The sequence below is a fragment of the Lontra canadensis genome, unplaced genomic scaffold, assembly GCF_010015895.1.
Source record: "Lontra canadensis isolate GAN:19392208 unplaced genomic scaffold, GSC_riverotter_1.0 scaffold248, whole genome shotgun sequence".
In the NCBI taxonomy this organism is placed as follows: domain Eukaryota; kingdom Metazoa; phylum Chordata; class Mammalia; order Carnivora; family Mustelidae; genus Lontra; species Lontra canadensis.
In genome coordinates this window covers 183,115-196,954 of record NW_022631242.1, presented here as the reverse complement: position 1 = coordinate 196,954, position 13,840 = coordinate 183,115, and positions in this window count along the sequence as shown.

The following is a 13,840-nucleotide window of genomic DNA, read 5'->3' as shown; positions in this document are numbered from 1 at the left end:
AATTATGTTATAAATAATTTTCAGCGAGATTTTAAATCCATTAGCCCTTCTCTATTCTACTCTATTTCACTCTGTTAACTTCCAACTTGACTTCCTTCCCTTCTTGACCTATGCCCTACAGTCATTCACTTCTGGCAGCTGTTTAGGGGCTTTCTCGGATCACTTTCCTCCTTTCCTTAGGTCCTCATCCTGCCAGTTCCCAGTCCTGGTTTCGTCCAACCACCCCCATCTTTGTTCCTCCCAACTTGCTCAGTGCTGCTGGGGAGTGTTTCCACAACTGCTCTTACCACCATTGCAGGTTAACATGTTAAGGCCTCAGTAAGACCTATTTACCTAACCCTGATGGGAGTTTTCACATTTGTCGATCTAATGTCTACTGCTTCTTTTCCACCCTTTTCCCAGTTAATGGAAACTCTGCAAACTTTCCTCCTCTCTACTTCTTAAGTCTGTCAGCCTTTCAACTCGAGAAAAGTTGTTTGTCCTCATGCCATAAGCCCAAGGAACCCCTTCCATTCTTGTTTCCCTCCCTTACTGCCTCTTGAGGGCCTATTAAGTCCTCTGCATTATATCCTCAAGATTTATCTGTTGGCTCTCTTTTTAATCAGTGTATTCAGAGGAAGGAAAAGGGGAAGGAAATGTACGTAGATGGAAGTACCTATTGGGTACCAGATGATTTGTTCAAGCATTTGTTGAGCAGAGCCAGGACCTTGAATACAGGTCAAAGCACGTCGTCCTATACAGCCAGCCTCCCATTCTATGTGCATACTTAAATATGTTTAAAAGTTTTGAAAGCACTGTCTATTATAGTAACATACACTCCAACCAAGGTGTTCTTTCCAAAGCATAAATCTGATTGTCATTCCCATGTCTTACATTCTCTTTGGTTTGTTTGGGTTTGGGGGGGGGGTTTAAATTTATTTTTAGGGAGAGAGAGCACATGAGTGGGGAGGAACAGAGGGGGGTTGAGGGGAAGAAGGAATCTGAAGCAGATTCCATGGTGTCCTCTGACAGCCCAACGCAGAGCTGATTCCACTCCCTGTGAGGTCACAACCTAAGCTGGAACCAAGAGCTGGATAACCAACCGAGCCACCCAGGCATCCCTCTGACATTCTCTTTGAATCCTCAGTATGCCACCTATAAATCCCTTGGCATAACATGTAAGACTTTCCAAAATCTGATCTCCAACCCACTATTCACTAACCATATTTCCTAACACTTCACTCTCCCCGTACAGCTCATGTTCTGCCATGAAGTAGTACTCATCATTGCCGAGACTTAACTATTTTCATTTAATTCATTTAGAATATTTCCTGAGTGCCTATGTGCTAGATCTACGCTAGGCTTTGGAGATGTAAGAGTGATAAAGACACTATTCCTTAACTTCATGATTTTTCTGTGATGGAGACTAGTAAATAAATAGCCAGTTACTAAACAGCATTGTTAGTGCTGGAATCAGGGCCCCTAATTACTTGTTTACTTGTCTCCCATTACACTGGAAACTCATTAAGGGCAAAGTCTGTGACTTACCCTTGTATTCCCAGAAGCACTTAATAAATATTTATAATGAGTAAATCTACTTGAAACTAACCTCTCACCTCTCAAGGTTTCCATTAAAAAAAGTGTGTAAAAAGATATTATAAACTTCAAATGTTAGCTCTTAAGTTAATGTGGTTCTACCTCTCAAATGATTCTTACTCAGTGCTCTGTTCCCTTCTGAAAGGATTCTTAGACTCCTTACTGTTTTGTCCATGAGAACCATTTAACCAAAGCCTGAGCTCAAATTCAAGTTCTGTAACTGCCTAGTCATTTGAGCTTTCCATCATCACCTTGAAATAACATAATTAAAACCAACCTATACTTCCCTTCGATCCCTTTACCAATCCAAACAATGGAATGAAACCACTTCTACCTCTGCCTTGTCTGTCACCATCTTCATGCTTCAAGTGATCCAGGAGTGTCATTTATTTACCCTCATCTCCTCCATCTATCCAGTCCTCCCAAGTCCTACAGCTTTGTCCTTTTTCCCCCCCTAAGATTTTATTTACTTGTCAGAGAGAGCATAAGCAGGCACAGAGAGAAGCAGGTTCCCCACTGAGCACAGAGCCCAGTCGGGGCTCGATCCCAGCACTCTGGGATCATGACCTGAGCCAAAGTCAGACGTTTAATTGACTGAACCACTCAGGCATCGAGATCATCCTTTTTTTAAAAAAAAAAAACAAACAAAACAGATTTTACTTATTTGAGATAGAGCAAGAGGGAGAGAGAGAGAAAGCCTAAGCAGCGGGAGAGAGAAAGGGAAAAGCAGTCTCCACTGAGCAGGGAGCCGACATGGGGCTCGATCCCAGGACTCGGGGATCATGACCTGAGCTGAAAGCAGATCTTCAACCAACTGAGCCACCTAGGTGCCCTGATTTGTCCTTTGAGATCTCTGTTATCGAACCCTTACTTTGCATTTTCCTTGTCATTAGAACAGGCTTTGTTGCCATACATACAAATCTGATACTTAGTTACAGTACAGAAAAAGACTGATAATGGATTCCACAATCATGTGAATTCAGATAGAACACAATTGGCGTTCCTCTCTTCAAACTGCCATCACGTCCAGCGGGCTACTACAGACTTTCTCTGGTTATTTCACTAATACTATATTAATGCAACCTCACATTTTATGTGATTAAATATACTGGACCTTAACAGGTGGTATGGTTTATTTTTACTATATACTAGCTAGTAAAATATATAGTAGTGCATTAAACAATAATGTTGGTAATGTAAGTTTCAGTGTTAACCCATGAGTTCAAGTTAATTGTGTAGGATGCTTTATAACCATTGATTAATGGGCATCTTTTCACAGAGCTGTTTGGAAAACACCTGTAGCACTAGCTGCTATATTATGAGAATTCTTTTTTTTTTTTAAGATTTTATTTATTAGACAGGGAGTGAGCATGACCAGGGGGAGGGGCAGAAGTAGAGGGAGAAGCAGGCTCCCCAATGAGCAAGGAGCCCGATGCAGGATTCAATCTCAGGGTCCTGGGATCATGACCTGAGCCAAAGGCAGATACCTAAGCAAGTGAGCCACACAAGTGTCCTTTTTTTTTTAAGGTATTTATTTATTTATTTGCGAGAAGAGAGGGAGAATCCCAAGCAGACTCCATGCTGAACACAAAGCCCAACAAGAGACTTGATCCCACAACTCTCAGATCATGACCTGAACCCAAACCAAGAGTCAGATGCTCAACTGACTGAGCCACCCATGTACCCCATGTGCATTCTCTGTAAAGCACTGTATGCTTTAGGAGAATGACCAAGTGATTATCCTTGAATTATATTTGTTGCTGTACATAAAACTAGATCTGAGGATCTGAGGATTGGTTTAATGAACAATAGATGTTTAATGGTAAGCTTGTAGGATGCTTTATAACAATTGATTAATGGGCATCTTTTCACAGAGACGTGTCTACCTTCCTCCTCAGAGACATTTTTGACAGGATCTCCACTGGCCTTGCCCAGCACTTAGCCAAGAAGACCAACGAACAGGTGTTTGTCAGCTGTAACCTTCAAAGCACTGACAGTAACTTCCATTACTTGTGAAAAGAGGATGAAGGAAATGGAGGCTGTTTTGGAAAAGTTCTAGCAGAGTGGGAGAAGTGAAGATCTGTAAGTCATGTACAATATATATTTAAATATATGGATTGAATTTCAAAACAACAAAAACAAAGGCCTTCCCTTGAGTAGCTTATGCCTTGTCTTACATACCTACGTAAGAGTATAACAAAAGAACCTAGGTCAACAGTAGAGGGGGACGCCTAGATGGCTCAGTCCAGTTAAGTGTCTGTCTTTGGTTCAGGTCATGATCACAAATTCATTTCTTTTAAGTCTGAATTATAGTCCATTGCATGGGTAGACCACATTTTATTTATCCATTTTTGAGTTGACAGGCATTTGGGTTGTTCCTACTTTTTGGCTATTATGAATAATGTCAACATTTGCATAGAAGTTTTTGTGTGCATGTATTTTTTCATTTCTTTTAGGTAATGTTATGGGCTGGTGGTCATGTTGTAGACATAATTATGTTTAAATGAGGTCATAAGAGAAGGGACCTGATCCAACAGGATTAGTGTCCTTATAAAAAGAGACAAGAGAAAGCTATTTTCTCTCTCTCTGTCATGTGAGGACACAGTGAAAAGAGAGCCATCTGCAAGCCAGGAAAGAAGTGCTCACCAGGAATCAAATTGGCTGGCACCTTAACCTTGGACTTGAGCCTCCAGTACTGCGAGAAAATAAACTTCTGTTGTTCAAGTCACTCAGTTTGTGGTATTTTTTTATAGCAGCTCAAGCCAACAGTGACAGGTAAATCCTAGAAGTGGAGTGGCTGAGTCACATGGTGATCTTGTTTTACCTTTTGAGTAGGCAATATATACTTAAGATATACCCCTTTAGGTGTACAAAATGTATGTAAAAATATATTTATTTATTTATTTATTACAGCAGTATGTATGATAGAAAAAAGTAACAAGTGTCCACCAGTATAAATTGATTAAATCACAGTCTGTGATTGAGTGCAGCAAAACTCTCTATATACTGGGCACCTGAGTGGCTCAGTCAGTTAAGTATCTGCCTTCAGGTCAGGCCATGATCCCAGGGTCCTGGGATTGAGCCCTGCATCGGGCTCCCAGCTCAGTGGGGAGTCTGCTTCTCCCTCTTTCTTTGCCCCTCCCCCTCTTCTTGTGGTCTGTATCCCACTTTCTCTCAAATAAATAAAATCTTAAAATTCCTGGAATACAGAAAGCAGATGACTGATGAAAGCAGTGTGGATAAAGCCATAGCTGAAAATACATAGGGAAGGGGTTGGAGCTGACATAGGATCCAAAAGCTCAGTAGAACCAGACGTATAGGCAGAATAATTCCCTCACCAAGGATATCCAGGTCCTCATCCCCAGAACGGTAATTTTGGTACATTCTATGGCAAAGGGGAATTAAAGTTGCAGATGAAATTAAGGTTGCTAATCAGATGACCTTAAAATACAGAGATTATCCTAAATGGCCCAGGTGGACCAAAGTAATACAAGGATTTTTCCAAGTGGAAGAGGGAGGGAGGCAGGGAGAATCAGAGAAGATGTGAGAATGGAAACAAGGTCAGAGTAGTGTGATACGGAAAGGAGTCAACACACCATTTCTGACCGTGAAGATGGAGGAAGGGGACAATGAGTCATGGAATACAAGTGGCTTCTGGAAACCAGAAAATGCAAGGAATAGATTATTGCCTGAAGCCTCCGATAGGAACACAGCCCCACTGACACCTTGGTTTTGGTCCAGGGAGAGGTGTTGGACTTCTACAGAACTGAAATGTAATTAATTTATGTTGTTTTAAGCCACTTCGATTGTGGTGATCTGTTAGAGCACCAATAGGAACTTAGTGCTATGCTTGTCAACACAGAAGTTTGAAGGGACAAACAAATGTGAATGAAAACATTAATTGATGGTCTGTAAAGAAAAGGATGCACTCCTCCTACTACCTTTCTTGTACCCCAGTGGAGAAGCTAAATCATCATTGCCAGGCATATATCGCTAAGCAAAAAAAGTGAGACATCTTCTCTAGAGAGCTAGAAGTCAGTTTCTGGGGAGAATCTGGGCAACTGGCAGAGGTGTTGGTGTCAAACAGCCACACTCTTCTATTTGGCATTTGGGAGCCTTCCTGGAGCATGATGGCTGTTCCCTTCCCTTTCACATGACAATGAGACTTACCATCAAGCAGCCTTCTCAGAAACTCCCACATTTATAGAGCACCTGCAATATAACAGAGAAAGACCAGGGTAAAAAAAAAAAAAAAAAAAGAAAGAAAGAAAAAAGAAAAGAGAGAGCAACAACATTTAATTTAAATTTAAACATTTAAAGGAAACAGGAATAATGAAGAGAATAGAGAAACCCTTATAAGACAAACCATAATAAAAAATATCACTGGAGAGATTTGAGAAGGTAGCGAATTGACTCTATGACATATTTTTTGTCTACCCAGCAATCACTCCTTGCTTTTTCCTTGTGGAAAGAAATCTGATATTTTTCTCCATGCTTCATGGTCCTATGCTTCACAGGAGGCAGAGGAGGTCAGTCTTTTTCTCTTAAGACCCTCAACTGACTGGATGAGGCCCACCCATACTAAGGAGAGCCATCTGCTTTACCCAGTCTACTGATGTGACTGTTAATCTCATCTAAAATACTCCTTCACAGCAACATTTAGACCAGCATTTGACCAAATATCTGGGTGCCATGACCTAGCCTAAGTTGATACAATTAATCTTCATAACCAGTATGATAAAGGAAAAGTTGCCATGCCAAAAGTTCATAAGAAGAAGGCTGCCAGGAACTTGGCATGATAACCACCAGCTGCTGGGGAACATCTCCCTGGAAGGCTGACTCTTCCTTGCAATGGGGCTAGGAGGAGGCCCAACCTTGAAGAAGATTATAAAATGTTACAATGAGTGAATTCACTTTTGATTTTTTCTATTTTATTTTTAAAAATATTTCATTTTTAAGTAATCTCTATCTACACCCAACATGGGGCTGGGGCTCAAACTCATGACCCCAAGATCAAAAGTTACACAGTCCACTGACTGAGCCAGTCAGGCGTCCCTGATTTTGTTTTCTTATACAAATCTTTCTCAGAATGTGCTTGTGAACAATTATTCATAGCCTCAACTTCATGATGTCTAATTAGATACCAATGAAATCAATAATCTCCTGAAATTGAGTGGGCTTACCTGAACTTGATGTTCTTTCAAGTCACCCCACAACTCCAAATGGCTTCTGTACTGAAATAGTTGTCACAGTCCCAATAACAAAAACCAAGAAAGTAAGTGTAGACACTGAGAAAGTATGCAGCACAAGAACAACAAAAGGCAAAGACAGATAACCAGGGAGGGAGCAATCAAAGAAGTTAGAAACTCAGAAAGGAAGAAGAGACCAGCTAATTGAAAAAAAATGGGTGTTCTTAATCTGGGATCCATGGTCTACTTTTTGGCCTATTAATAGGCTTGAAAAGATTAATTAACCCTCTGAAATTATAAGCAAAATTTGTATGTATACGGATAACTTTCTTTAGATTTCCAAAGTGATTCATAACTCCCTGTCGAAAAAAGAAGAGGAAGAAGAGGAAGAAGAAGAAGGAGATGATGGAGATGATGATGATGATGATGGAGAAGGAGGAGGAGGAGGAGAAGAGGAGGAAGAGAGAACCATTGGCATTGGGATATCTGGTTTCCAGGAGTGAACCATTACAGTGTAATGCAGCAGAGACATACAATAGGATACTGACTGGAAAATGTTCATCAATACGGCAGTTAGATCTATTCTGTGAAGAGTCATTTAGCTTTGTTCCCTCAACTTTCTTTCTACTTCAACTCATGCCAGTCTGCCTTCTGAGTTCAGAACTACCAAAACAGCCCTTGTCAAGGACAGTGACATTTATTTTGCAAAATCTAGTTAGTATTACTCTCTTTTCATCTTCCTTGACTTCTCAGCAGCTAAAACCCAAGTCTACAGGGCCCCTGAGTGGCTCAGATTGTTGTGTCCGCCTTCAGCGCTGGTCATCATCTCCAGGTCCTGAGATCAAGCCCTGTGTCAGGCTCCCGACTCAGCAGGGAGTCTGCTTCTCCATCTCCCTCTTCCTGCCTCTCCCCCTGCTTGTACTCTGTCTCTCTCCCATATGAGTAAATAAAATCTTAAAAACGTAACAAAAATAAGACCCCCTTCTTTAAGTTTTGCTCCTACCTGTCTGGTTTAAGCCACAATTTTCTTTTCAAAAAAATTTTTTAAGTAGGCTCCATGCCCATCTTGGACCTTGAATGCATGACCTTGAACTTGAGAGTCATATACTCTACCCACCAAGCCAGCCAGACACCCCTAAGCCACCACTTTTGTGTGTGTGTGCTCTAGATGAAATGACTGTCATAGCTTATTTAACTGACCTCTCTACTCATCATCTTCCCTCTTAGCTAACCCTCTCCTGCTTCCCATCCCTATTAACTTGTAGCACTAGAAAGATCTTCACCAAAAAAAAAAATTTTTTTTTAAGATTTTTATTTATTGGACAGACAGATCACAAGTAGGCAGAGAGCCAGGCAGAGAGAGAGAGGAGGAGGAGGCAGGCTCCCTGCTGAGCAAAGAGCCTGATGTGAGGCTCAATCCCAGGACCCTGGGATCATGACCTGAGCCGAAGGCAGAGGCTATAACCACTGAGCCACCCAGGCGCCCCACCAAAAAAATTTTTTAAAAGATTTTATTTGACACAGAGAGATACAGCACGAGAGGGAACACAAACAGGGGGAGTGGGAGAGGAAGAAGCAGGCTTCCTGCTGAGCAGGGAGCCGGATCCAGGGCTCATGACCTGAGCTGAAGGCAGATGCTTAAACAACTGAGCCACCCAGGTGCCCCTTTAAAAAAAATTTTAAGGATCTTATTTGACAGAGAGAGAAAGAGTGGAAACAGGGAGAGCAGCAGGCAGAGGGAGAAGGAGAGCCAGGCTCCCCACTGAGCAAGGAGCCTGATGCTGGGCTCCATCCCAGGCTCCCGAGACCATGATTTGAGCTGAAGGCAGGCGCTTAACCCACTGAGCCACCCAGGTGCCCTAGAAAGATCTTTAATAACTGTAAGTCGGTATTTCCCACTGGGGGATCTTCATATATGCTCTTTCTTAGGCCTGTAATGCTCTTCTTCCAGTTTTTCTTTTAAGATTTATTTACTTATGAGAGAGAGAGAGAGAGAACCTGAGCGCACGCCCTCCGGTGTGGGGGAGGGGTGGGGGGGAGAATCTTCAAGCAGAATCCTCCAGCTCAGGGAGACAGCTGACTCAATCCCTGGGGTGGGGGCGGGGGGCAGGATTGATCCCGTGGGGCTCAATCCCATGACCCGTGAGATCATGACCTGAGCCAAAACCAAAAGTCTGATGCTCAACTGGCTAAGCCAGTTTATTGTTGTGTTTTTATTTTTGTTTTTTAAACATTGCTGGATCCTCTTATCTTCCACCTATCAGTTCAAATAACCATCTTGAAAGTTATCTTCCCTTTACCTTCCTACTCTAAGTTGGTTACATCTTATGACAGCACCCTCTGTTTCCTTTATTGCACTTAGCATAATCTGAAATTATTTATTTTATTTATGTATCATCTGTCTCATGCCATTAGAATATACATGTTCCAGGACTGGAACACTGCATCTCTTTTTCACTGCTAGACCTCCAATGCCTGTAAACAGTGTTTGGTGCAGAGCTGACACTCACTAGGTATTTACTCAATGCACCAATGACGAAACTCAAAAGAGATTCCATTGCAAATATTCAGTATTTTAAGTTTGAGCTTTTTTCTATAATGTTTTAAATACAACTTTTATTTGTATTCATTTACTTCTTTAATTTATTTTTAAAGATTGTATTTACCTATTTATTTGAGAGAGAGAGAGAGCAAGCAGGGGGAAGGAGCAGAGGGAGAGGGACAAGAAGACTCCATGCTGAGCACAAAGCCTGACATGGGGCTCAATCCCTGTCATTAGAACAGGAGACAATGACCCTAGCCGAAGTCAAGAGTTGGATGCTTAACTGACTGAGCCACCCAGGCACCCCTTAAGTATGATTTTTACAACAAAAGGTAAGAATTAGTCCTATCATTGGAAGAACAAATATTGTGAAAATGTCTATGCTACCTAAAGCAATCTACACATTTAATGCAATCCCTATCAAAATACCACCTTTTTTTTTCAAAGATATGGAACAAACAATCCTAAAGTTTATATGGAACCAGAAAAGACCTTGAATAGCCAGAGGAATATTGAAAAAGAAAGCCAAAGTTGGTGGCATCACAATTCCAGACTTCAAGCTCTATTACAAAGCTGTCATCATCAAGACAGTGTGGTACTGGCACAAAAACAGACACATAGATCAGAACAGAATAGAACAGAATAGAGAGCCCAGAAATAGACCCCCAACTCTATGGTCAACTAATCTTCGACAAAGCAAGAAAGAATGTCCAATGGAAAAATGACAGTCTCTTCAACAAATGGTGTTAGGAGGGGCGCCTGGGTGGCTCAGTGGGTTGGGCCTCTGCCTTCAACTCGGGTCATGATCTTGGGATCCTGGGATTGAGCCCCGCATCAGGCTCTCTGCTCAGCGGGGAGCCTGCTTCTCCCTCTCTCTCTGCCTGCCTCTCTGCCTACTTGTGATCTCTCTCTGTCAAATAAATACAAATCTTTAACAAATGGTGTTGGGAAAATTGGACAGCCACATGCAGAAAAATGAAACTGGACCATTTCCTTACACCACACACAAAATTAGACTCAAAATGGAAGAAGGACCTCAATGTGAGAAAGGAATCCATCAAAATCCTTGAGGAGAACAGAGGCAGCAACCTCTTCTACCTCAGCCGCAGCAACTTCTTCCTAGGAACATCGCCAAAGGCAAGGGAAGCAAGGGCAAAAATGAACTATTGGGACTTCATCAAGATCTAGAGCTTCTGCACAGCAAAGGAAACAGTCATCAAAACCAAAAGACAACTGACAGTATGGGAGAAGATATTTGCAAACAACATATTAGATAAAGGGCTAGTATTCAAAATCTATAAAGAACTTATCAAACTCAACACCCAAAGAACAAATAATCCAATCAAGAAATGGGCAGAGGACATGAACAGACATTTCTGCAAAGAAGACATCCAGATGGCCAAAAGACACATGAAAAAGCACTCCACATCACTCGGCATCAGGGAAATACAAATCAAGACCACAATGAGATACCACCGCACACCAGTCAGAATGGCTAAAATTAACAAGTCAGGAAATGACAGATGCTGGCGAGGATGCGGAGAGAGGGGAACCCTCCTACACTGTTGGTGGGAATGCAAGCTGGTGCAACCACTCTGGAAAACAGCATGGAGGTTCCTCAAAAAGTTGAAAATAGAGCTACCCTATGATCCAGCAATCACACTACCGGGTATTTACCCTAAAGATACAAATGTAGTGATCCGAAGGGGCATGTGCACCCGAATGTTTATAGCAGCAATGTCCACAATTACCAAGCTATGGAAAGAACCTAGATGCCCATTAACAGGTGAATGGATAAAGAAGATGTGATACACACACACACACACACACACACACACACACACACAATGGAATACTATGCAGCCATCAAAAGAAATGAAATCTTGCCATTTGCAACGACGTGGATGGAACTAGAGGGTATTATGCTTAGCGAAATAAGTCAGTCAGAGAAAGACAATTATCATATTATCTCCCTGATATGAGGAAGTTGAGAGGCAATGTGGGGGGTTTGTGGGGTAGGAAAAGAATGAAAGAAACAAGATGGGATCAGGAGGGAGACAAACCATAAAAGACTCTTAATCTCACAAAACAAACTGAGGGTTGCCAGGGGGAGGGGAATAGAGAGAGGGTGGTTGGGCTATGGACATTGGGGAGGGTATGTGCTATGGTGAGTGCTGTGAAGTGTGTAAACTAACCCCCCTGGGGCTAGTAATACATTATATGTTAATAAAAGATTAAAAAAAAAAGAATCCCATAAACCTATGCTTTAGAGAAACCAAGGGTTATGGGACTGAGGAATCACCTTGGTGATTTGAAGTCACTGTTGAAGCCAGAAGGCCAGGCTGAAAGGGATAAAAGTGAGAAGGAGGTGAGGAATGAGAGACAGGATGTACACACCTCTTTATGAGAAAGATTGAGCAGAGTGAGTACTTCAAGTAGGGAACACAGTCAAGGCAGCAGTGTACAAGATCAATGTGACAAGAAAAGGACTGAAGGCAGAGAGATCATGATTTCCCTCTAGATAAAACTGGGCAAATATTGTCACAATTTAGTGGAGAGAAGGGATGCCTGGGTGGCTCAGTTGTTAAGCGTCTGCCTTCAGCTCAGGTCATGATCCCAGGGTTGTGAGATCAAGCCCCACATCAGGCTCTCTGCTCAGTGGGGAGCCTGCTTCTCCCATTCCCACTGCTTGTGTTTCCTCTCTAGCTAGCTGTCTCTTTGTGTCAAATAAATAAATAAAATCTTTAAAAAATTAAGTGTAGAGAAGAAAATATTTTACAAAGAAAAAGAAGATTCATGCTTTCTGTGTCTGTTGTGGGGTGGTGTGAATTTGGTAGATGCCAAACAATTTTCAAGAATGGTGGGTTTTTCTCTGCCAAAAGGCAATTTAAAAACCTTCAGGTTAAAAAGTCCACAGCTCTTTTTAGGACATATATGAAGGTCAGTAAATAACTTACCTGCTTCAGTTTTTGTCTAAGGGTTAAAAGTGTCCTCCAACCAATTCAATTCAAAACCACATTGAGATACCACCTTACACCAGTTAGAATGGCCAAAATTAACAAGACAGTAAACGACGTGTGTTGGAGAGGATGTAGAGAAAGGGGAACCCTCTTACACTGTTGGTGGGAATGCAAGTTGATGCAGCCACTTTGGAAAACAGTGTGGAGATTCATTAAGAAATTAAGAATAGAGCTTCCCTATGACCCTGCAATTGAACTACTGGGTATTTACCCCCAAAGATACAGATGTAGTGAAAAGAAGGGCCATCTGTACCCCAATGTTCATAGCAGCAATGGCCACGGTCGCCAAACTGTGGAAAGAACCAAGATGCCCTTCAATGGATGAATGGATAAGGAAGATGTGGTCCATATATACTATGGAGTATTAGGACTCCCATCAGAAATGATGAATACCCAACTTTTGTATCAACACGGATGGGACTGGAAGAGATTATACTGAGTGAAATAAATCAAGCAGAGAGAGTCAATTATCATATGGTTTCACTTATTTGTGGAGCATAAGGAATAACGCAGAGGACATGGGGAGATGGAGAGGAGAAGTGAATTGGGGGAAATCCAAGGGGGAGACGAACCATGAGAGACTGTGGACTCTGAGAAACAAACTGAGAGTTTTGAAGGGGGGGGTGGGAAGTTGGGTGAGCCTGATGGTGGGTATTATGGAGGGCACATATTGCATAGAGAACTGGGTGTGGTGCATAAACAATGAATTCTGGTACACTGAAAAGAAATTTTTTAAACAAGTGCAACTTTTGTCTCCAAAAATTGCACTTCATGCATGCATGATATATATTTAAAATACATGGTGTTAGACTTTGGAGTTCATTATTTGTCCTAATGTGCCTCGGGGCACAGTTTAGGAACTACAGAGATAGTGCAAATTCATATTTCATCTGTCTGCTTTAGCCCGTGTCACTTTGAAGGAGTTTGCTAATAAATCAATTAGCAAATAAAGATATTAATAATTACTTCATAAAAACAAGTGTCCTCCAACCTTCATGGTGCAAGAAGCTTGGTCAAAATAAACAGTGGTAAAGTCCATCAAAGACTAGCCTGTAGTCTGACAAAGTTGGGTTTATTGACTTGCTGAAACAAGTGAGACCAGATGCACCAGAGCAACTGGGGGAGTCTAACTGAAGAAAAGGGATCGGAAGAGAGAGAGAGATCGCATAGGATTGGTTGGAATATAGGCAAGAATTAAGCAGGCTCTTGTCTGAGCTACAAAGTGGACTCTTAGGTATAGAATCCTTGACAACTACAAAGCTAAAATAAATATGGAATGTTCTGAAAACCCCTCATGTGAAGCTCTATACCTGGATTGGAAAAATGTCAAAATGATGCATGTGGCTCAGCTCAGCCAGGCAGGGAGGGGTGTTCCATTCTTACTGATAGGATTTAAAACAACAAAGCTTCTGCAAGTTTGTTCTAGGGAGCAAGGTTTTTCATCCCATGTCCCTTCATTAATCAAAAAACTTGGTTTTTATAGATTCACAATTAGTGTATATCTCATGTACTGA